The following is a 25,556-nucleotide window of genomic DNA, read 5'->3' as shown; positions in this document are numbered from 1 at the left end:
TTGCAGCTCTGCAAGTCTAAGGTACATTATTTAGGGCATGATATCTCAGCAGGAGAACGACACCTTTCCCCTAGTAGAGTTGAAGCTATCCTCAACATTCCCAAACCTATGACTAGAAAACAGATGAGGGGATTCTTAGGTGCAACGGGTTATTGTAGACAGTGGATCCTGGGTTATGTTGCTTTTGCAAAACCCTTGCAAGCATTCACTCATGATACCACCCCGGAACCCCTCCCTTGGACTCCTGAAGCTGAACAAGCATTTGTGGCCCTTAAGCAAGCCCTCACTCTTGCTCCCGCTCTTGGACTCCCTAATTATAAGAAACCCTTTACCTTGTTTTATCATGAACGGGAAGGAATCGCTTTAGGAGTACTCACTCAGCTGCATGGTGAAAAGCATTGCCCAATTGCATATTACAGCTCTGCCCTTGATCCCGTAGCTGCGGGACTTCCTCCTTGCCTCTGTTCAGTTGCAGCTGCAGCCTTGTTGGTTGAAAAGGCAGATTCTCTAGTTTTGGGACACTCTTTAACCATTGCAGTTCCACATGCTGTGATGGCCCTTCTCCTCAAGGGCAAAACTCAGCACATTTCCAATTCCCGTCTTACTAAATATGAGAAACTTCTACTGTCAGCTGCAAATGTAACCTTAAATCGCTGTTCAATTCTGAATCCTGCGTCACTTCTGCCTATTGCCTCTGATGGTGAGCCTCATGATTGCCTGTCTATCACAACTCAATTGTTAACCCCTCGAACTGACCTCAAGGACATTCCTATCCCGAACTCTGACCTTGTTTTGTTTGTTGATGGTTCCTGTCTTAGAAATGATGCAGGCAAATTAGTTGCGGGATATGCAGTATGCACTCAGTATGCTGTTTTGGAAGCCTATTCTTTACCCCAAGCTCGTTCTGCTCAAGTTGCTGAACTCATTGCTTTAACACGTGCTTGCATTCTTGCAAAAAATCAAACCACAACCATTTATACTGACTCTAAGTATGCTTTTGGTGTTGTTCATGATTTTGGACAAATCTGGAAACAAAGAGGGTTCCTCACTTCATCAGGGACCCAAATCAGTCATGGTTGTTATGTAAAAGCGCTCTTAGAAGCTGTTCAATTGCCTCTTGCTATTGCTATTGTTAAATGTAAAGCTCATGAGAAACCTTTTGATGTCACACGAGGAAATGATCTGGCAGACCGTTCTGCCAGAAACGCGGCCCTTTCTGGCCCACAGGCTCCTAACTCTGTTTTTGTTTGTTTTTCAGCAGACCAGTCTCCTTTGGCTAGCCTTTCAAGTCTGGCCCTTCTTCAAAATCAGGCCCCAAAAAAGGAAATAAATGACTGGCTGCATGCAGGATATTCACTGCACTCTGACTCTCTCTGGCGCTCCCTGGACGCCTGCCTGGTGGTGCCTAGAGAGCTTTTGCCACATGTTGCTCGTTTAACCCACTCTGTGGCCCATACGAGCAAAGGGGGGATGATTGCTACAGTACAAAGAAATTGGTTTGCCCCAAATTTTCCTTCCATGGCACAACAGTACTGTAGCTCCTGTCCCATCTGCTTAGCTAACAACATTGGGCAACGGGTAAAAACGACACCCACAGCCCATCCCCCTCCGTGGGGACCGTTTGTAAATCTGCAAATTGATTTCGTGCAGCTACCTAAGTGTTGTTCTTATGAGTACATTCTTGTTATTATTGATGTGTTCTCTGGATGGGTGAAAGCCTACCCATGCATACATGCTGATTCCATCACTGTAGCAAAGAAATTGCTCAAAGAATTTATCCCTAGATTTAGATTGCCCCTCACAATAGATAGTGACCGCGGCACCCATTTCACAGGACAGATAGTAAAAAACATCTGCCAAGCACTCAACATACAGCAACACCTACACTGTAGTTATCATCCACAATCAAGTGGTGCTGTAGAACGTAAAAACTCTGATTTAAAAACGCGCATTTCGAAGATTTGTGCTGAAATAGGCCTCAAATGGCCTGATGCGCTGCCCATTGCTCTTATGCACATTAGAAACACTGTTAACAGAAAACATGGCCTAACCCCGTATGAAATACTCATGGCATGACCCATGAGGATGCCAGCCACACCACCTGTTGCCCCACACCAAACAGACCTACAATTAACTGATGAAACTGTACTAAATTATTGCAAGGCATTAATGAAGTATGCCAGGTCTGTTCATTCACAGGTCCAAGAAGCCTTACCTCAACCACTGGATGTTCCCTGTCACAACCTCGAACCAGGGGATTGGATCTACATAAAGGTCTATCAACGGAAAAACGCACTTCAACCCAGATGGAAGGGACCTTTCCAGGTACTTCTGACCACTAATTCTGCTGTTCGTTGCCAAGGTCACCAAACGTGGACTCACGCCTCACACTGCAAGAATGTATCACCTCCATTGGACCCCGAAGCAGATGTATTCCAACCAAGGTTGAGATCTTTCCCTGAGGCAGAGGACAAAGACCCTCAGGACCTCACTCAGGCAAGTGAGGAGCATCAGGGTGCAAGTGCTAGTAACCTCTCCCCTGAACCCAACACCTCAGCCCAGCCAGATTCATCAGTTGAAGAACGAAGATATCATCTTCGGCCTCGAAGAAAGTGAATGCTCCCATTCAGAAGATCACCACCTCGATCAAGACCAAGAGCTGACATTATCAGTCCTTTAGGTAACTTGAGCCCAGAGGACGAAGAAAGACTTTGGCTGCCATCCTGGGTTTGGCTGGTAGTGTTCTTTTTCTTACTGGTGCTGGTTATGTTTGTTGTTAAGATTCTTTGTCCCTCCTGTATCTAAAAATGGCACTGATATCCTTATATATCACACTTGGGTATCTCAGTATCACCCAAGGGGGGTGGGAGAAAAATTTGTATTTGCAGATCTCCCGTACGGTGGCTCAAGCTGGAAATAAAAGTGACTGCTGGATATGCTCTCACAGCCCAGCGCACCTACACCAAGGAATCCCAATGATCGGAGTACCAATATCCCTCCAGCAACGGGGAACAATAAACGGCGGCTTCGTTAGACACTACTCGTTAGCTGCCCATCGGTCCGCTCCTAAAGAATGGAGGGCCGCCCCTGCTAACGGGATAATCTCCCCAAGAGTAGAGGCGCCTTTCTGTTACAGATCCAACAACACTGGAGCTTATAATAAAGCCACACCTGTAGGACACTACCCTCATTGCCTAACTACTCTAGATTATAGCCCTAATAGCACCAGTGGAATCCTGTTGGGTAATGTACCCTCTCTCAATTGTACAGGATTCATGGTCTACAACTTTTCTAAGGAACCTCATGTTGCTCTCATTGCAAACAGATCGGAATTTTACATTGACTCCAATTTTACTTCTTGTAATATATCTCGGTCCAGCAGGATAGCAGCTGAACGTGGTCCATCCTATACGATGCATATCAATCGAAAGTGCCGGATATGGCACAACACCTGTCGAGATTTGAGTACCCTTTCTGCCCCAGGCCTTTACTGGCTCTGCGGAAACAGGGCTCATAAAATCTTGCCCTGGAATTGGGTGGGGGCACGCACTCTTGGACGTGTTATCCCTGGTTTCGAAATGCATAGTGCAATATATCTGGAACAAGTAAAAAATTTCAACCATCACATGAAAAGGGCGGTTAACCCCTTAGCTACCAGAAACACAGGGTTCCATCAATTTGTGAGAACCTTCATACCGTGGCTTGGAATAAGAGAATTGGAACTAGCCATAATTAACATTTCAGCCACAATGGAAGCTATGGGAAATGCCACTGCGGATGCAATTCAGGCTCTGCAAGAAGAGATCTCCCAGATCTCACAAGTAACTATACAACACCGCATAGCCCTAGATTACCTATTGGTATCCCAGGGAGGAGTATGTGCCTTAGTAAACTCCACCTGTTGTGTCTATGTCAATCAGGACATGCGAATCGAAACTGACATTCGCAAAATCCGAAATCAGTTAAGGGTCCTACATAAAGTGGCCTCAGAAAATACTGACTGGGGTCTAGAAGAAATGTGGTCTTGGCTAACCTCCTGGCTCCCAGATTTCGGGGCCCTTAGCAAAAAAATCCTGTATGGAATATTGTTTGTCTTGATAGTTCTGATAATGTTTTATGTCTTAGTGCAACTGATCCTCTGCTGCGTAAAAGCCAGCAGGAGAAGCTTTAGCAAGGCAAGAAAACCCACAGCAGAGTCTAAAATAATGGTGTTACAAAAGTGTGAGCAGATTGAAAGAAAACATGAAAGGCTGCATGATGAAATAGAGGGGCTCATGAGAATGGAAGTTTAAGGCTAAAGTGAGACTAAATAGTCTCAAAGGGGGGGACTGTGGAATCAGAAAAAATATATGCCTTAAACTTTGATTATTTTAGTTATAAGGTGACATAACCGCTTTGTGGAGAATTGCTGGCTCTATATAGTAGAACAGATAAGAGAAAGTGTTTGTTCTTTGTAACTCCTCTGCAACTGCTTCGCTCACCACGACCTTGAAGATAGCAAAAAAAGTATGCACAAATCTGATTTCCAGGTGCAAAAAGGAGGTTTGTGAACTAACCTCACCTCCCCCATTAGTTCCCATCCTGATTACAGCAAAGAAATAATGAACTAATATTATAGCCGCTTTTCATGCTAATTTCACTATATGATCACGTGAGTTGTAAGCAACTGTTAAAAAGTATATAAGCCTCCTGATTTTGCTCTTGGGGGGGGGACCCCTTCCAAGTGCTTGGGAAATCCATGTCACTTTGGAATCCCCCCTACAGCTGTAGTTTCTTTTGAATAAAAGCTTCTGCTGACCTGACCCAAAAGTATGCTGCGTGTGTTTCCACGACAGGAGGATTGAAGAAGTAGTTTTAAAAGAGCTAAATTTCTTTTTACACGGTTAGACATGTTTCCCTTCCACCGTCTCGAAAGCTAAGAAGAGGCCACTGCTACATCATCTCTTTTTATTCCCACCCACTGTTTTTTTTAAAGTGTAAGCAGCAGATTGGTCGGGAGGAAAAAGCCTGGTTCTTAATCTAAAAGAGTCTGGGGTAAAAGCATTTAAATCAACCACCAGATACCCATAAGTTGTTTTAGTGGCATCCTCAAAAGCTTCTAGAAAGAACAGGGCCTTACCCAGGTATGTCTGCCATGCCAGGAACACTATCTGTAGCTTATCCCTGGGGTTTTTAAACAAAACCATGTATTTTATGTTAAGGGTAATGGTGTGGCTCCCTTGACAGAAAACATTTTGAACTATATACATAATGTTAAGATTCTGATGATGCACGAACTTGGTAAAGGCTTTCTTGATTTTGCCACTGTCATAAGCAGAGTCCATCAAATCATCTAGCACAATCATATTTATTTTATTAGGAGAAAACAAACAGTTGTCATTGAGACTGTCTGGTAGACCCTCCATAAACTTGATAAACAGATAGTTACAAAACAGTTCTTTATACAAAGGCAGCCAACAGCTATAGCACCACACAATATTCTCAGATGTAACAGACAACATTCTATCAGCATGATCCAGAAGGTTTTTTATAAAGTAACTTTTATCACAGTTGCTAGGGCCTGCCAAAATCACAGAAAAAGGGTGCTTCCAGAGCATATCCATGTTTAAAAACCACAGGGGAGACTATTAAAGTTTTCTGTAAGGACACTTTTGTCATAAATGACTTTCTGCGTTTTTCTCAAGGCTTTCGTTTCTATCGTCCACTTGCTTTTGTTCCTGACGATAGAGTGCTGTTGTATCATGATAGTTTTAGGGATGTTCCTGGCAGGGTTTGCCCCATGATCTAGAACAAGATCTCTCAAGGTTTCAAAGTTGACTTTTTCATAGTTGGCCACATTCAGGGTAAACCCTTTGACCTTCAAGCAAACTTTTCCCCCAGACAACTTGTACCCGTAGGTTTTCGGACCGGCCGACACAAACTCTGTGATGTGTTCATCTAGTGGGATTTTGCTGGTGAGCTCGCCTAAATAATCACCTAGCGGAGGGTTTAAATATCCCTCACAGCTCACAAATATCACAGAATCTGTGTCGTAATAGTCTTGCAAGCTAACAGCTTGTACAACTCTAAGCGTGCATAAGTGGTGGTGAAACAGGCTATAAAGATGTTTGTGTTACCCAAGAGCGTGTAATGCTAGTGCTCTTTGGCATGCTTCCAAGACACGCAGGCTGCCTCATCATCAATAAGGTTGCAAGATGAAATTTCATAGGTGGGAGAAAACAGATAGCCAAAGAGTTCTTTGGGGTCTCTCATGATGCTGGTGTTGGGCAAGTTGGTTCTCTGACTTAATTTACCCCACAAAGAATTTAGAAACTATTTTGCTATTTGGCGCTTTGCGGAGTTGGGTTTGATATGCTCTGGGCATAAGGTCACACCTTCTTTTTGGAAGAAATTGGCCACGTATCTCTCTTGTTTTTCTTGGTTGGTACACCAGATGGGGAAGCCCAAAGCTTCCTGCTTCTGTCAGAGGTGCATTTTTATGTACTGTGAAAAAAGGGTGCTAGACCTCTTGGCAAAATGCCAGACTTCATAGATTTGAGCTACTTTGTACCCCTTGGTGACAACTTTATTCAATTCTGGTGCGCCACGTGCCCAGGAGAGCCCTCTCTTCATCAGTGTGCTTGCATTTTTGTTGTCTTGTTTCCACACAGAGGTGGCACAGTGTGAACATAAGTTTCCAGTTCACCCTGATGGGTAGGTAGCATGGGGAAAAAAAGATTTCACGGTGGGTACAGTTTCACCCTGGCTATTCCAAAATAGCTTGACAGGGGTTGGAAATTGTCATGAATGATTTCAGGGTGTATGATTGGGTATTCCTTCATTTTGTTTATGAAGGGGTAAAGACTGGTAAAATCATAATAGTGTGTTTGTTTGCCGGGTTTAGTTTGGTAGTATAGATGGATGGCATTAGTTCTCCCCCCAAAAATAGTGTCCTTAGGCACCATTGGAGAAGGCAGCAGGGTTCTGCTTAAAAAATCTGCCAGTTCCCCATCCGTTTCTAACAGAGCCCTACACTCATGCTCCCAAATGGTCTTAACAGTAAACCCCTCTTTCTTGAGATAATCAGTCTTGTGCAATGCCTGATAATTTAGAAACCCATAGGTGGTCCCCGTCAGTGAGTTCTGGTCCTTCTTATTTGTAGCAAGTGACACAACCATGGAAAAAACATCCGTTAAATTCAAACGCTGTAGGTTCCACATTAATGTTGGCATAGCCATCTAAAAAATAGGAACCTACCTGAAATTCCCCACCCTGTAAGGCATGTCGAATTTGAATATTTTCTTTCTCCAAAATGTACATTAGCCACTGGATAGATGGGGTTGAAAACCCCTGTTTCTGTCTGTGATGGTTGTCCAGGGGGAGAAGCGCCATGGTCTGTGGTTCCAAAAACATAAACCTGTACATGGCCATGCAGATGGAGCCCAGCGTGATATATTGGAAAGGATCTATGCAGCATTCTACATTTTGGAGTTCACCATCTATTTTCACTTGGTCTACCCACAGTGTCATTTTCATAATCTCATCCCTGTAGAGGGCAATAATAAACCAGCTCCTTTTGCATATCAAAGGTCTTATTGCGGTTATTCTTATACCATTCTAAAAACTGTTCTTTCTCACCAGACATCATATTTTCAACACTGTAGTACTCCTCCTTTGGGAGAAGCCCCACATAATTTTGGTTTTCTGCCGTATTAAAAAAATGTGAAAAATAACCTTTCCTTCAAACCTTTGCATCCTTCAAACCCCATTGTCTGTGGAAGCCTGCTAAGTTTCATTGGCAAAAAGTTTAAAGAATCTATTAAACAGATGCCTAGCCTGGTCACTTCAATGCACATGAGCTTACTGCCCTGGGTGATTAGTTTCATGCCCATTTTTTCCTTCAATAACTGGCTAACAATGAAGTAACCATCATAGCCTTTGGCATTGTGAGCTATGAAGGTGTAGTCCTTGACATTTTTATCCATAAAGACCTTAATAAAATCAAACAGACTCTCTTCACCCTTAAACTCCCAAGTGCTTTCTGGCTTTTTGAGCTTAGCTTTACAAGCCTTTGGGGGGGGGGGGGGAGGGGGGTTTTGCCTGTAGCTTTCTGAGGTTTTTTTCCCCCTGTCTTTAGCACCATCACAAAAATGTATTTTGGCACTTGCATCCCTGTCTCCTGCACACAGTCAAAATCATAAACATGTACCCCTCACCTTCTTCAGGCTCTTTAATCTGGTACATAAAGCACCAGTGCTTGTTTACATTTGTGATCTTCCCATAACACTGTTTGCACTGCTTCCCTTTGCACTTACGCTTTTTGTTCACATAAGATTTACACTTATCGCACAGAGTTTTAGTTAGACATGTGCTCTGCTTTTCAGAGGCCAGGGCTCTTTGGAATGACAGAACAGCTTACAATTAGGGCACCTCTGTGTCTTGCCCATGTTCTCAGTGCAGTTCAGGCTCAGGCAAAGATGACACTGGAACCCGTACGCATGGCTATGGCTGTACAATGTCTGACAAATATGGTAATAATTTCTCATACCAAATACCTTTTTTACATCCAAAATACCATAATAATGTTCACCATGCAGCAAAAGAAAACAGGTGTCAGGGTGTCTGGGTGTGTCTTGTGTTTTAAATAAATTCCACCCAATTTTTTCCTTATGCATCACTATGTGAATGTTAACCTGTTCAAGGTCTTCAAACAAACGTACTTGATGGAGCATAACCTTTTGATATACAGACACACCTAATTTCCTGTGCAGTTCTTTGGCACCATCTAGCAGTTCAGTATCTCTGGACCCTCTACGTTTTGTAACAGCCAATAGACCATCTGCAAAGCACAGGTTAGTATCATAGGTACTCAAGTCGATTAAATACTTCCTCTTTTTAGCAATGATCAGGGAGTAAGGGATAAAGCTTATAACTCTACGGCTCCCACCACCTGTGCCTCTCAAAATGACCACAACCAGCCGAAATGTAGAATCAAGCAATATTTCTCTGGCTTTGTAACAGGTTACTGATCCACTCTAAAAACAGATCTAGGGTCATCTGGTTTAAATTAATAGATCAAGAATAGTTTGCCATGCTATCTGCCTGAAAATGTAACCGAGCATAGTCAGTGTCTGTGAATCTCTGGTGGAGTTCTGCTACAACTCCTTCTACTCCTCTGCTTATGGCTTTGTATGCCACTTGTAATGACACGCTCCAGATTCACAAAACAGAACTCCTCTGTGTACCTCATGCCCCCAAACCCGGCTACAGACCACTCTTGCCTTCTCACCCGCACCATATGTATGTCCGGTAAAATGTCCTCTGCTAACTCAGGAGACTGGGAGGCGCTTGAGGGGTCCTCTAAACTGTCTTCTACACCAGGTTTGCTATCCCAGCTCTCTGACTCTTCAGGTCTTGGTGGTGGGTCAGGCCTGGGAGGCTGGAGAACATTTGAGGGGCCCTCTACAGGGCTTCCTGAATCATATTCTCCATCCTCTCTCTCTAGCTCTGTGGGTCCTTGTGGAGGGGAAGCATTTGAGGGGCCTTCTAAAGCGCCATTACTAGGGGATCTCTTATTTTTTCTCAACCGGTGTTTAGCTTTCCCCCCACTCCTCTTTAACCAGGCCCTTACTTTTTGCCCCACAAGCCACTTGCTGGTTAGCCACCCATTCTTACCCCCAGGTTTATCATGACTCTCCATCTTATGGTCCATGCCACAACTGCTGTCCGAGTTACACAGACTACCTCCTCTCCGAGTAAAATTTACCCTTTTGCTCCAGTAGTAATCATGATCTTTCAAAGCGCTCTGCACACTTTTTCTGAGATGTATACCCCCGCCAGCACCACCCCAGCCCTCCCTCTTTTTTTCACAATAATCATGATCTTTCAAGACAAGGTGGTTACCCCCACCCTGAAAACCCACCCTCTTTTTTTCACAAGAATCATGATCTTTCAAAAAAGGAGAAAAACTCTCCTCTTCCTCTAAATTGTGTGAGCAATCAGTCCTGGGTTTCTTATTCATGGGGCCCAGATCACCTGTTTTGGGGGTGTGAATCCTTGTGTGTTTACATATGGTTTTCTCAGAAGTAGTTGGTGTGTTTCCCTACGAGGAACCATGCCTTTCTGTTCTGTCCTGATGGTCTTCGGATCCTTGGATGTTATGATCTGCAGGCTGAGCATTTCTGTGGGTTTTTTAATTGTGTTCTTAGAGGTCTCTGCCCTGGCCCCCGCTCTTCTTTAGGAGTGGTGCATGTGATCTCTTAGGAAATATAAAATTTACATCTCAGCATTGAGAATTCACTTTCCTCACACACTACAAATTTAAAATTGGCTTAACCCCACCCTCTATATTCACAGGGGAGACTAATTCATACACACACAACTTCTCCCACAAGAAACACATAAAGTTTCAAAAGCCGATTTCAGAAAAAATTACCTTTTACCACTGAATAAAAACATGGATGTATGTGTTTGTTCTGCTTTTCTATTTTAGAAGAAGAGGTTCTGTTTGAAAACAAACAGTTACAAACAGTTGTTATAACTTAGTGCAATTATATTAACACAGCCACAAATAACCCACCATTTAAAAATAATTTTTACCTTGCTGTGGTAAAATTGTATGTGGCTTTCCCACTAGATAAGCTCTCTGTAATATAAATGAAATGATACAATTAGTAAGTCCTCTGTATTAAAAATTAAATAATACAGCAAGAAAAATAGTGTATGTATAAAGTAAAATATAACTGTTTTAAAACAGTCACCACTAAAAGATAAATCCACCTCCTTTAGTCTTAAACTATGTAGAGACCTGGACACACAGGTCAGCTTTTTTGCAGACTGGTTTATCTTTACAACACACCCCTGGTTCTTGGAAAATTCACAGTCCCTCCCATAGCATACAAAACTTGTAAGAACATATATTTTTTAAATCAGTCTTTATTTCCATCAAAAACCTTTACAATATTTATTCATTAATTTTGTTAAACCTTCTCCTAAGAAGGTTTCTTTTATCATTTCTAGTGACTATTAAGCCTTATTGGCTTTATCTTTACAAAAGGCCTTTTGGTAAAAGATAACTCCTTTAGTCTTAAAATATACAGAGTTCTGAACACACTGGTCAGCTTTTTTGTGGTCTGGCTTATCTTTATGTGATGGGTTAGCTGCAGTGACCTAGCCCAGGGGTTTTGAAAGGGTAAAAGATGATTGGAGGACTTGGGATTCCCTTTCCTCACCAATCAGGCCCCAGAGACCCACCCTCCATGTCCCTTGATTGGCCCCTTGGGTCACCTGGAGGGGGAATAAAAGGGGCAGCGCAGCTGACTCAGGGAAGAGACCAGCGAGAGACCATGGGGAAGGAGCTTCAAGGAGCTGGCAAGAGCTGAGCCAGCGGGGCAGGAGCAGTTGCCCCAGAAGAGCCTGAAGGAGCGGGACCTGCAGGCAGCAGTTGGACCCTCAGCAGCACGGCATGCGGCCGGCAGGAGAGGCTTCCTGCTGGGCTCCAGGATCCCCTACGAGAGGCTGTGGCCAGCAGACGAGGCTCCCCAGCTCCAGCAAGATCTGAGCAGCGACCTGGGAGGTTCCCAGCTCGGCTTCCAGCTCCTCCAATCAGAGGCCAGGCAGCTCAACGTGAGGCCAGGGCTCCAGGAAGGTCAAGACCCCTAACAGTTTGGAGCAGTGCTATCAGTGGTGTGTGGTATATTTTCTGCCTACTACGTGGGAGATCTGAGTTCAAGTCCTAGTTGGGGTGACTAGGGGTGGGTGAGCTAACAAGAAGCAAATCTTCTTGCAGAGGAAAGGGGCCATTGTGCTTTTCTCCTCTTCCAGGTACCTAAGCCCTATATGTCTTTGTCATTTGACATCTTGTATTTTGTGCTTTTTTATATTTCACCAACCAGTATTGTTTGCTCTGCTGTTTGTGTTTTATATTTTGTTAACCCTGTCTTTCGTCAATGATTGTAAGTGTCTAACCTTTGTTGAATCCTGCCCCCTTGGGGCATTGTGGTGTCCACTATACCCCCTGATTTATGCCTGTAATATTCCCAGTATTGGTCCCTCATTAAAGGGTATCTGGTTAAGTCCCCATTGGTGGTCTGGCTCTGCTCTATAGGGGGAGGAGAGTCACTACACCTCCCACAGTGCTTGTGCACCTGCTTTGATCCCTTCAATTGGAGAGGGGGTACCTCTGGGAGTGCCACCCGGGTTACATTTGCAATGCACCCCCCTCTACCCCATACCATACAAAATCTGTGAGAATATATATATTTTAAATTCAGTCTTTATTTCCATCAAAAACTTTTACAATATTTACTAGTTTATTTTGTTAGCTGTTCTAAGAAGGGTTTTTTTAAAAATAATTTCTAGTGCTCATTAAGTCTAATTGGCTTTATCTTTATAAAAAACCCTATATGTATGTGATTAGAGATCCAAGACACTAAAGCAAATGCTAATCTACACAGCTGAAAATGATTGGTGTGCTTTACTACCTCCACCCCCAGCCTCCCACAAAAATCAGCAAAAGATATAAACCCTCATTTTAAACTATTTTTGCTAAACCCCTCTCTTAAGCAGGGTTTTATAATTTCTAGTACCAATTAAGCATTCAGTATGGGTTATGAGAGGTTTATCTTCCTCAGTGAGCAAATCATGAAGAGCAGCATTAGGAACTTCTGCAGAGTACACAGCATTTAGAAGCTGTCTAACCTGAAGTAAATGTCTCTCAGTAATTCTGATTATGTTCCTGGCAAACCCAATGGCTATAACAGCATTGAAAATGTTATCAAGACATATTTCCTGGCAAAGTTCCTGAATTGTTTGATTTATGTCTTCATCTAACCAAGTAACACAATCATGTGCCCTCTGACCACCCAGGGCACAAATGCACCCCCAATAGTTATCAAAAAGTCTCCTCCTCAAGCAGTATTTCATTATGCCATAATAGGAAATGCACACAAGAGACTTCATGAAGATTTTACATTCTTGATGTGAAACAGGACCTGATGATTCAATGCCTAATTGTCTTCTGAACTCTTCAGCCTCATCTGGTCTCTGTTCTCTGCAGAAGAATACGCTTCCTTCTGGTGTCATCTGTACAGGTGTACTGGTGAGTAGGCTTTCTGGAGTCATTAAAAAGGCTTCACCTAACTGCAAAGGAGTTCAAATAAAGGCCTTAGTTAGCAGCTGTTAAATTAGTCCTTAGCTACTTCCAAACACACGTGATATGAAGTGAACCCATACCACTACCATCAAAATCTAAGTGCCACCCCCCACCCCCACAATCATGCTCCAAGTCTCTTACCAGCCTCTCCTCTGCGATGACTTCTTTGCATTCAGGCTCTGGCACAAAGATATCATCTTCCAAATTCTCAACATCTGCTTCAGGGGGCCTGGGCCTGCTCCATTTGTCTGTTCATTGGGTCTTCCTGAACAGAGTCAGGTGTCTCAAAAAGTCTTTGGGCCTGCCCTCCTCCTCAAAACCATTTCTACAGTAGTGCTTTCTATACAGCCATCTTGGGGTTGTGGTGAGGGGGCCTACAGGCATCGTGAAAGAATCCATATCTGTCCCTGCTTGCCTTAGCACAGTCTCAGACAAACAAAGGGGTCGCTTGGGAAAGCAGATACACCTGCTGGTCTTGCAGCCTAAGCCCCACCCCTCTACTCACTCCAGTTGGTTTGGCATCATTCTTGGTGAGGTCCGAGGCCTCTGAAACCCCCACCAATTGGTCAGAGGTGGTGGGGAGGGTTGTTAGAGGGGTCACACCACCTCACTGCCACCCCATAGGCCACACCTGTGCCCAGGGGGTAGAGCAGTCTGGGGCCTGGTAGGTCATAACTATAACATCTGGTCTAGGGCGGATCTTGCAGCATGAGGGGAGGGATTTGGGTGGCTACATGGGCTGTCCTTCTGATGTCATGGACCATGTGGTGGTGGTGTCACACACCATGTGACTGGAGGGCAAGGGTGGGATTACTGATGTCATATGCCATGTGACTAGGGGTGGGGGTGGAGTTGCTGGTGTCACACACCACGTGACTGGGTGCAGGGGGCGGGGTTGGTGATGTCATGCACCACATGACTGAAGTCAGGGGGTGGGGTTGGTGACACCACATGCCATATAAGGGAAAGGGGTGAGGCGGATGGGGTGGGGCTTGTTATGCCACTCACCATATAAGGGAAAGGAGCAGGGCAGAAGGGGCGGGCTTCCGGTTCTGCCCACCTGTCATGTTTGCATTTAAGGGTGGTGAGCCTATATGCTACTCACATTCCACAGCCATCCTACAACTGCTCAGATGGTAGTTAAAAAACAGCTTCTGGGAGTCGGTGATGTTCCCTCCATACAGCTTCACGAGTCAGGGCTTTAGGGGGCAGTGTTGCCAGATTTGCCCATTACTTTGGGGTGTGCTCATTTATTAGGGACACGTTTCTAGGGTCCTGGTAATTCTATCAATGTGCTGCTTGTGTTATTTGTGTTTCTAAACGGACCTGTATCTCTCCCTTCTGTAAGTCCTCACTCCCAATGAAGCTATCTTATAGGACTCAGTTTCAGTGGGGCTGGATTCCTCCAGTCACCAAATCAATCATACACACAAACACACACAGATTAAAGTGACATGCCTGACCCGGCCGGGTTGATCAGCATGGACAGGCTGACGCCCTTATATGCCAAGAATCAGTTCATCAGAGCAACAATAAACTGCAGTCAGACACAAGCACACAGGTGAACAGAATACCTCTGAATCCATCTGGGTGTCCAGCTGACACCCTCTTGGGCCAGCAGTCAGTTCATTAGGGCACATCTGAGTCAAACTGGGTCGATCAACCTGTACAAGCTGATCCCCTTATGTGTTTCAAGCTCAGCACGTCCCAATCTTTAGCCCCTTGATGAGCAGACCCCACAGTATTTTTGGGCTTCACAGGGATCTTTAGCTTAGGTAAAAGAAGCATTGCTGCAGAGCAAGTGAGGAAGGAGAAGCAGAGAAGGAAAAATGTACCCAGTTACTACCAGTTTGACTATAAAAATTATTTATTGCTAAGTGTATGAAATGGTACTAATAGTAATAGACATGCAAAGGAAAAACAAACACAAACAACTACAATACTACCCTGGTTTCACTAAGTATTTGGGGAAACTTAGCTCAAGCTTAGCTAGTACAGTGCAGGTTCAGAAATGTATGCTTAGAGAGAAAAGAGAGAGAGCACGATGGGATCTCACCAGTCCAAGGTACTCGGGTTGCAAAGCTGACAGGTAAAGTTCATAGGACAGTCCTTGAAGGGAGACGATATGTTTCCTCCAGCCTCTCGAGAAGAACAGCGGATGGTATCAAAGAGATTTTTTCTTCTTGAAGCACACATATGCTGCTTTTTTATAGATTTTTATACCCTCAGTTCAGCTTCTTCAAAACATTCTCAATAGCGTAAATCATTGTATTTTCTCTTGACAAGGGGTTGTCTGGTTTGGAACATCTCTAGAAACTGATTGATAATCAGGAAACACATAAAGTTAGGAAGTAACCAGTTACTTGGGAGCCAGCTTGAAATTCCTATGGATAGCAGATATACTGATGGGATATCTCATGGTTTCTTCAGAAACAATAGATAGCTTGCAGCATCAGGGTTTTGGATTTTTACTTGTTGTGAACAAGCCTCAGTTTAGCATGACTTTTCCAGATCTTACTATAGTCTTTTAACAGACTTAAGGCAATTATTGGGGTGTTCATAATCTTTTGTGGAGAGGACTTCCATCAGTCATCTCGAGAAAAGTATGACAACACTTGTGGTCAGGGCTCCAACAGGCTGGACGCTGTGATGAACCCTTTACTATTGTTCAAATGTTGCCCATACCCCCTCTGACTCGGTCTCTTGCCTCAGCATTCCCTAACCCGGCAACCGAGTTTTAGTCAATCAAGTTTAAATAGGCCTCCCATAGTGGGACCGGGGAATGTAAGGCCCGAGACACCTATTAAACTTAGAGGTGTGTGTGTGTCGGGGGGGGGGAAAGTCCTTTGTAAATCCAGATTAGAACTGGTCTGATAAATGCTGAGCTGGGTGTGTGTAAATGTGGGTTGATTAGCATTTGGAGCACTGATTCCTCATCATGCAGTGCTCCCCTGCTTCTCTGATTCCAGAATTCACTGCAGTCTCTGCTTCAGGATTTCTGTTCTCCATCTCCCATGTAAATGAATGGCCATCTGGTTCCATCTCGGATGCAAATGAGACCTAGGGTAGTTGTTTCACTCTTGTCACCCTTATCTGGAGGGCCTTAGGTGTGTCTCTCAATGCATCTTAATTAGTTTCATTTAGGGTGTGGGAGGGGATTCTTTGTGAGTCAGACAGATTGTGTCCTGTGCCAGAGTTCAGCATCTGCTAATATAACTGGGGGAATGGTGACACTGCGGATCACTGTCTCCTCCATGCTGGATTCATAGTGTCCTTTCTCCATGAGGCTAGGTAGAGGGGAGTTTCTGAACATATGCACATCATGTGCGCTGTCAGCCCACCCTGTATAAATGTTTGTGAACCAGCCCCGGTGGTCCACCACAGCTTGGAGGATCATGGAGGCATATTCTTTCCTGTTTGTGAGAGCCCTCTCCCTCCCTGTAGGGCACAGCACTGAGATGTGAGTGCTGTCTAAGGCCCCCGTGCAGTTTGTGAACCCCTTGTCATTAAAGCTATCTGCGACTTGCTGCAGATTTACCAGGCGGATAATTTTGTTTGAACAAATCTCCTTTAGCAGCTGGCATACCTCACGAGTTGCCAACCCAACCATGCAACCAGCCATGTTGAACTGGTTTGCAATGTAGTGGAGGCTGGATGGGCTAGCCAGTTTCATGATGGCCATTGCAACCCTCTTGTCTGGCAGGATGGCCTGATGCATGTTAGTGTCCTGCCTCATGATGTGGGGCCCCAGCATCAAGACCATATGATAGAACATCTCCCTTTTCATTCAGAACATCTACAGCCACTGCTGGTCATTCCAAGTGGTAAGCATGATTCGCTCCCACCAGTCCAAGCTGCTTTTGTGGGCCTACACCATGCGGATTCTGCTCCTCCTCAGGTTTCTCAACAGAGCCCAGTCATCTTCCACTTCTTTGCTTTCCTCTGGGTATTCCAAGTCCTTTGGGTACCTGTGTCTTATTATTATTCTCATTGCTGTTAAAACAGGAACACACCTTGCCACTGAATACTCTTATCATCATTCTTATTCTTCTCAAGTGGTGCAGCAGTAATCCCCAGCATTAAACAGCATTTGCAGAAGCAGTACTTCCTCCTCCTCCTCCTGCTCACCCATGTCCTCTGTATTCTCCATGTTGGAAGACTCTTCATTGCGTTGTTCTCCATCATCACACATTTCATTCTCATTCTCCATTTTGCCCCCCTTCATCATCATCAGCTTCTCATCCATCTGCACTAAGCGGGGGGTGGGGACTGTAGGGTGTTCTGTGGCCTGGAGCTTGGTGTAGTTGCTTTTTCAACATTCCACCCCGGGGCATTGGAACTTTTGCACATCCTTTCATCCTGAGCTTAGCAGCCACTGGTGTTCTGATCTAATCAAGCTTGCAAACAAAAAAAAATTGCCTACTCCTCTCCTGGTAATGTTGGCTACTCAAAACTTTTGCCACTTCAGGGAAAACAGGCTGTGCTTCTGCAATAACATTATTTTGCACAAGCAGGCAGGTAGGAATCACTTTTTGTAACATTCTGGGCCATTGAGCAGCCATTCCAAAGTACAATGGCCTTATTTACCCCATTATCAACCCCATCACCAGGTCTTTGTTGGTAAAACGGGTACTTCCTCACCTTTGGGTGTTTTGACACTTACAGGTAATGGCTTCACAGTCCTTGGAATTTTCCAAGACTCTCATGCAAGCACAGCTTGAGTATAAAGGTAAATATAATTTCACAAGCCCCCTCTCACAAATTGCTTGTGATCTTGACCACAAACTGCTTTGCTATGTGTCAGAAAGCTAAGATCAGCAGTATGGAGCTGACGTCCCAGGAGGCTGATACTTCCAATGCCCATAGACCCAGCTGGACCCAGAAAGAACTGGAAGACTTAATTGACATTTGGTTGGAGCAAAGGATCATAGACAGGCTGGAAAGTAGGAGGAATAAGCCTGTTTATGTTGAGATGTAGGTGCATGTAGGTGCGAGGGCACAATCGTGACTGGACCTAGGTTCAGTGCAAGATCAAGTCCCTGAGATCTGTGTTTTACCAAGTCAAAGATAAGAACTCTTGTTCTGGGGCAGGTTGCACAATTTCTCCCTTTTACGACAAGCTGTCCACTATTCTCTCTGATGATATGGGCGACAACCCAGGTATGGAGACTTTCAGCACCGGGGTTGGGCAAGAGGAGGAGGTGGAGGAGAAGCAGTAGCCCCACCTGAGGGTGAAACCATGGACATGATTCAGCTGTACGCAAACCACTCCCTGCTCCATGATGACCGTGGCTGGCAGGAAGAACCATTGATCACCATACACTTAGTGCCACTTTGCCCCTCCATTCCATGGACTAGCACAGATGATGAAGCGGAGGAGGTGGACAGTCAGGAAGAAGCCCATGCGGCTGATACATCATCTACTGCTACTGAGACCCAAGAACATGCTGAACCTGGTAAGTCTCTTATAACGTGCCTCTTGCCACTGCCAGGCAGCTCCCAGATTTGTGTTGGTTGTGTTTGGGGGGCCAGGGGGAGAGGGGGAGAAATTCATGTGTTGCTGTAGGTGGGTCGCCATGTTCTTTCAGTGGTGGTGCATGATGGGTTTGATAGCTCATAATGTAACAGATGCCAAACTAATTATTTGCTTTAATTTTTTGCAGCTAGCATGGGCAGTGGCAGCTGTGGACCTGTTTCCGAAGTGGGTATTTGTAAGTTTTGGGTAGTACAAGTGGTGCCTCACTGTTGTGGGGTCTGATTCTGTGCCTGCCGTTATGTTCACTGCACAGTGGAGGTGGTGGGTGTACTTTCCTCAACCTGGGTGGAATGCAACCATTGCTTTTTTCTTTGTTTATCAGCCACTGCGACCCATGGCAGGGATTTTCACAGCAGGCAGTGATGGTCCCATGAAACCTCACTCAAGGTTTTGGCAGAGTCCTCACTAGCCAGAGTGACATGCTCAGATGCTTGGCAGGACAAACTCCTCAAGTTACTGTGTAAGGATGATGCTGTCTTCAACAAAGTGTGAGACACCATGCGGAGTTTGAAAGACATGGTTAATGAGTCCTGTGTTGAATTACAGAGGTCACAGGAAAATTTCAGTGATGCTTTTCAGAGTGTGCAGAACTACCTCTTAAATAAATGGGTACCATGACCGGAAGGGAAAAGTCTGTCTGCTTAGCTTGCCTCTATGCAGGAAAACCCAGACAGAGAATTATAGTTGAGCCTGTTCCCCCTAACTCAGTGGGGTCACAGGAGGGCCGTACAACTGCCAGCAGGGCCAGGAGAGCGCCACTGCATTTCAGGGAGCCAGGGGCAGTTCAGGGTCATGGTGGGGTGAAGGCAAAGAGGCACAAGTAAATGCTTATAATAGTGTGTTCCAAACAATAAAACCTCATGGTTTCCTGTGTCTGCTCCATATCCACCCTTACACTGTTTGGTTGGGAAGGTGGATTTCATTCATTGTTTGGGTTCTTTCTCTGTTCGTTTTTCCTGCTGCTTGCAGCATGGGGCCGAGGGGAGGGGTTGGCAATCTCTCTCGCACAGGTATACAGGGGGGATTTAGAGGTAAACAGGGGGCTGCCTGGGTGGGTCAAAACACACAAGTGCTGGCCTGCACACTAGCATTTTGCAAAGGCAGCAGCCACTCTGCAAAGTCACTTTTGAGGCCATCCTGTTTCTGATTTCACTTCCCTTAGTTGGGAGAAGGGAAGTGGTATATCACCACTCAGCAGACTGGATTGCTTTTTGGCAAGCCACCAGCCACATTGCAAAGTCACCCGCAGGTGATCATGCCTTCCCAGTCGGGTCTGCCTATGGTGTGTGGTGGGGAGGCTCTTTGGCTCACCTTTCACAACCCTTGCATTTTCCCTAGATGGAAACTTTGTAAATGAGCTTTTTCAGCACTCTTTTTGCATTCCTTTCTAGCCAGGTGCCAGGCAGTGTCTCCTTTGTTTTTGAACACCAAAGCGAGGCCATGCAGGGTGGGGAGGGGAGGGGGGCGCATGGCAGGGGGTTTAAGGCCTGCTTTGCTGGCACACAAAACCAGGGACTTTGCAAACTTTCCCACCTTCTTTTTGTGCTCTTTTCTAGCCCAGCGCCAGAGTGTCTGAGTTTTTTTTCCACACCAAAACGAGGTTGCTGGGGGCCTTGCCCTGCTGAAGGACTATAAATTGGTGGGGCAGAGGTTAAGGTGTGAGTTTGCTGTATCGATGAGGCAGGTTTGAGGTGGGTGAGGGATGACAGTACAGTGGAGGCAGAGAAGGATTCATCCCAGGCACAAGACTTACCCCTAGGGGAGAACAGCAATGCAAATCCAGGGTTCAAGAAGACTGCAGGCTTATCAAGTGGCGTACAGTGAAGCTTCCAGTGCTATTTGATGCCTGCACGTCTGTGACATGTGACTCGAAAGAGGACATGGCAAAGTGCTCCTCGTCACCTTTGGTAAGTGACATCTGACACTAGAAGCAACAGCCCCGGGCATAGTGGTTTGGGGGCCCCATGGAGACAGGAAGAGTGGGCGGGGGGACTCCTCAGTGCCACTGTCAGCCTTGCATCCAGACACTCACCAACTCCCCTCCCCACCCCCAAAAGCCACCGCGGCACATGGGATTGGCTCTGTGTGGGGGGAGGCTAATTCGTACCATGGTTCTCCAGTGCCCAGGGGCCAAGCTGGGGGTGCCACTGCCCTTGCTCCTGTGTGCCCCAGACAAGCTGCCTTTGGTGGCAGCTTCAGCGATGAGGGGGGAAGGGCAGAGGGAGGCTGAGCAGTGTGGCACCCCCAGGCACCTACCAATGGCGCCCCCTTTGCATCTGTGCCTGAGGTGGCTGTCTCACCTGCTACCACCAGTACACCACTGCCCTGCACCCTGATAAGGTCATCTCTGGTTGGGTGGAATGCATTGCTTAGTTCAAATTTATTATAAATGGGACTGGTGGAATTTTATGGGCATGAAGGAAGGTACGCGAGGTACACAAGAGGCACCAATACAAATTCCCAGTGCTTTTTCTAGGCTCCCTCTGGTTTTTAGATCCCCTTCTACTGCTAGTTGCAGGCTGATCGATGCCTGTTGGTGTGACAAAAGGCAGAAAAAGAAAGGAAGAAAGAGAAAATGAAGAGGATGACAACGCTTCCTTCAGAATTCTCTCAACAACTGAATTATTATGCATTATAATTATAGTTGACTTTCATCCTATAGACTTATATAGACTTATAATATAATAACAAGTAATGCTAATAATAGGAAGCAATAATAATATTAATTCGAATAGTAATATATTAATAAGATATGTAATAATATTAATATTAATGAAGATTTATTAATGGTAAATAATAATTGTAATGGTTTGATTCCTTAACATGGCATTTCAAAGCAGGTAGATCTGCCTTATCACTGCCTCCACCTGCCCCCACAGCTGCCTCTTGCAGCATGCATGCCATGCATCCTGGGCACACATCACACACATCCTGGGCCTCCACCATATATATATTGCCAATATATGATATAGACTTATGTTATATAGACTTATAATTACAGTTTGATTCTTTATGATGAGAAAGCAGATAGTGAGCATAAGGCAGGTGATTATGTGCCCTTCCTCCCTGCCTCTTCCCCCAAGGCAGTGATTGCCCACCTCCTGGTTACTGGCCATATTAATAAGCAAGCTCCTCCCTAGGTTTCTGTATTCTAGGGGCAGGCAATTATTTCAGGAGGAGGGCCGCTTACTGAGTTTTGGCAAGGCATCGAGGGCCACATGATAGGCAGCCAGGGCAGATAAATATTAACTTTCTAAATTTTTTAGGGGCCCCACAGGCCAGATAGAATGGCCTGGCAGGCCGCATTCGGCCTGTGGGCCGCATTTTGCCCACCCCTGCTCTATTCCCATGACTGGGCCTCCTGGCTTGGGGAAAAGTACTGAATTCTGAGCCTGATACTGCACCAGGAGGAGGGCAAGGCTTTCTTTTCACCCTCCTCCTTGTTTTCTGGTGAGGCCACAAATGCAGCTGAGGCTATTTTTAATAGGATACTATGCAGTATGAAGTGTATCATTGAGGGGACTCATATTCATTGAGTGACAGTCCCCTCACTAGCCTACTATCAAGCGACGGTCGCTGTAAAGAAGCACATAAAGAAATGAATATTAACTAGGTAATGAATGTGTACTACAGTAAATACATACATTATTAAGACTTATGAATTATTAAGAATTACATTTACTCACTGTAATATTTGAATTGTTGATGGCCACTAGTACTGCAGGGGCTTCTCTTCTGTCTACCTGAATTATTGCACAAGTTCTGCAGGTTCTTTTCATATTATTCTCACCCTCCTCCTGGTTGCTGGCCACAAGTACTGTTGAAGCTTCTCTTCTGTCTACTACTTGAATTGCAGCGGCTTTCTTCACGGGTTTTGGCCTGAGCATTAGTTTGAGTATAGTAAGAGTTGCACAAGTTTTGCAGATCCGTTTCATATTATTCCCACCCTCCTCCTGGTTGCTAATGAGTGTATTATGAAATTGTAATTTGAGATTTGTTGCTGGCCACAAATCTGGAGGCTTTCTTTTTGGTTGCTGGCCAAACCCTCTGACAAATTCTCTCCCGGGTCTGGGTAGTAGGCCCATGCCTGCAGTCTCTTCGCCCACCTCTGCCTTACACCTCTTCATTGCACCTTGTAACTTTTGAATTGTTGCTGGCCACAAAAGCAGCCGAGGCTTGAGTTTCTTCTCTGAATTGCAGAGACTTTCTTCTTGGTTGCCAAGCCCTCCTGCTTTTTTCACTGGCTTTGGCCCGAGCATCAGCTTGAGTATGGTAAGAGTTGTTGAATGCATGTCTTCTGACTGGAGTAAATACAGAACCGTGTCTTCAGGCCCACTTCATATTCTTCTCGCCTTCCTCTTGGATACTGGCTATGTCCCAGCAAATTTAGACTGGGGTACATGTTTTCTGACGGGGGAAAAGCTTCTTACTGGGGAAAACCCTCCCTGCCGCCTGTATCAGCACGAGTTGCACAAGTTCTTCAGGCCTATTTCATTCATTTCTGCAGCTGCAGCTGTGCTCAGGAGCTATGACCACTGCAGTGGACTAGGGCTGGGGGCACAGGTGGGGCCTTTCATATCACCCACTCCTTGAGTTTCTTTTCCGAATTGCAGAGACTTTCTTCTTGGTTGCCGGCCAAGCCCTCCGGCAAATTCCCTCCTGGGGTCCAGGTAGAAATGCTGGCTGCACACTAGTACTGGCCAAGAATTTGACCTCTGTCCATCTGATAACAGTCCATCCTGCAACTCTTTCCAGTAATCCCACGACTCCATAAAAGTCACACAATCATCAGCTCTCTGAAAACTCACTCCCCATTAACCATGCATGCCAATTCTACCTATCAAAGAAAACATGACACATGTATAGATCAAAAATAAAACACTGATGGGACACAGCCAGTAACCAGTAAGAGGGGCTGGCTGGCTGCTGCCTCCCTTTCACCCTCCCCCCATGCAGCCATACATCCATCCCTCACCAGGTGACATACTGCATGAGATTGGAGAAAGGGAACACTCACACTTATTATACAACGACAGTTGCTTGATGGTAGTAATACTGGGGGGAATATCAAGGGATTATTCAACGGACCTTGGGAGCATATTGTGAATTGGTGTTTTATCCTATTGTATTGTGTTTGCTGGCAATGGCTGTAATGTCCTTAGGAAAAAATGTATTCCCCGGTTGTCTACCAATGGCATTGTTGAGTAAAACTAAAATGTGTATACTGTTTTAGCTTTATTGTGATTTCTCAACCGAATTGAATGAAATTCAATTTATTGTGAAAAAAATAATGACGAGGAACAAAAAATGCTGATTCGTACTTGCTCCTGCTTGATTTCATGGCATGGACCTGGGCGTGGGAGAGCAGTCCGCAAACCCAGCTCCAAAAGGTGCAGCATGCAGGATTTTGTAAAGAAAACATTGCATTGCAAAGAAAGCATTGAAAAAAATCATTTTTGCATTGCACCTCCCATAGCAGAAAAAAATGCAAAGAAAAAACTGCCAGGGGGTCAGAAAAAAAATGATGTTTTGGAGCTGCAGCAGCAGGTGTTAACCCTGCCCCCCCCCCCCCCCCCCCCCCTGCAACCATGTGTATGAAATGCATTATAATGCATTAAAGACTTGCTAAAGGTTAAAGACCCTGGGAGATCCATTAATGGAGAAGTTTTGCAGATTGCCTGCTTGCCGCTGGGGGTGTGTGGGGTTGTTTAGTCTTTTTTCTTACAAGAAATGCTGGCTACACCCTAGCACTTAACAGGCATTTGACCTCCCTCCGATAACAGTCCACCCTGCAACTCTTTCCAGTAATGCCATGACTCCATAAAAACCCCGAAGCAAAGCATCCCCATGGTGAGGTGGGCACAGTCTCCAAAAACCACCCCACCCACCCACCCCCAGATTGGCCATGCATGCCAATTCTGCCTATCATAGAAAACATGATACATATATAGAGCAAAAATTAAACACTTTATTCAAAAAAGAAGGGTGTGGTGCATTTTCTTCTTTTGCAATAAAGGGATTATTAAAAAAGAATTTAAATAATAAGTAATAAATGATAATTAAATTAATGAAGTTTTTAAATAAATAAGGATAACAGAAAATATTATACAAAAGGGGGATCTTCCCAGCACCTTTACAATATAAAATATATATAAAATGTAAAAAAATTAAAAAATAACAACTGCAAATATGCAATATATGTTTTCCACTTCTACAAATCTTCATTTTTTATTTTTACTGGTTGGCCCTGATGAGTTCCACCTGCAAAAGTTTTCTGCAGGGAGGGGGAAAGAGAAAGAAGAGGAAGAGGAGGGGAATTTGAAGCAGAGTCAAAAAACTGGACTCCCCCCCCCCACACACACAAGGTTGGTGGGACATATTACCTAACTATCACCCAGGATACTGCATATCCTGGGTGTCGGGTCTGGCAGGCAGCATCCTGCCCCTGGACTATTGGTTGTAGTTCTGAAATGGAATGTGATGAAGTTCAGATGGTTTGAAATATTGAAGGAAGTTATGTAACCACTCACTCACTGCAAAGTTTCAAACTACTTGCAAAAAACTTACCATTACGGTGATGCTGCTGCAGCTGTCATGGGTAGCTATGCCCACTGCAGTGGCAGTACATGGCAAGGGGTGTGGGGGACGCAGGTGGAAGGGACATGGGCAGGGGCGGGAGGACATACACTATAGGTGGCAGGGTGGATAGAAGAATTAAGAGGGGGTGGCAAATTAAGGGGAATATTGCCTTCCTCCCCCATTTCTTTTTGTTAAAAATAATAATTTGCAGACCTGACCCAAATTGTAGCTGGCTACCTGTGGCCACTGTGTTCTGTGAGGAAGGAGGAAGGGGTGAGCAAGGGTAAAAAGAAACTCCACACAGTGGCA

General features: G+C 45.0%; 1 protein-coding gene and 1 long non-coding RNA gene across 4 annotated transcripts in view; both read left to right on the top strand.

Annotated features, from left to right (window-relative positions):
• EFCAB6 (EF-hand calcium binding domain 6) overlaps positions 1-25,556 on the top strand; it is a 208,210-nt gene that overhangs the window by 68,754 nt on the left and 113,900 nt on the right. The gene's annotated exons all lie outside the window — the stretch shown is intronic.
• Positions 12,668-23,994, top strand: LOC109284527 (uncharacterized). Of its 3 annotated transcripts, none has more exons than XR_002092017.2 (5): positions 12,668-13,078; positions 17,798-18,588; positions 18,796-18,843; positions 18,991-19,128; positions 20,225-23,994. It is a non-coding gene; the product is annotated as an uncharacterized LOC109284527 (long non-coding RNA). The 3 variants fall into 3 exon arrangements; XR_002092016.2 differs by having other exon boundaries at positions 18,796-19,128; positions 20,225-20,575; positions 21,163-23,992; XR_002092015.2 differs by having other exon boundaries at positions 18,796-19,128.

This window comes from Alligator mississippiensis, chromosome 4 (genome assembly GCF_030867095.1).
Source record: "Alligator mississippiensis isolate rAllMis1 chromosome 4, rAllMis1, whole genome shotgun sequence".
Classification (NCBI taxonomy): domain Eukaryota; kingdom Metazoa; phylum Chordata; order Crocodylia; family Alligatoridae; genus Alligator; species Alligator mississippiensis.
The sequence above is the reverse complement of the archived record's forward strand: the minus strand, read 5'-3'. Positions and strand labels throughout refer to the sequence as shown.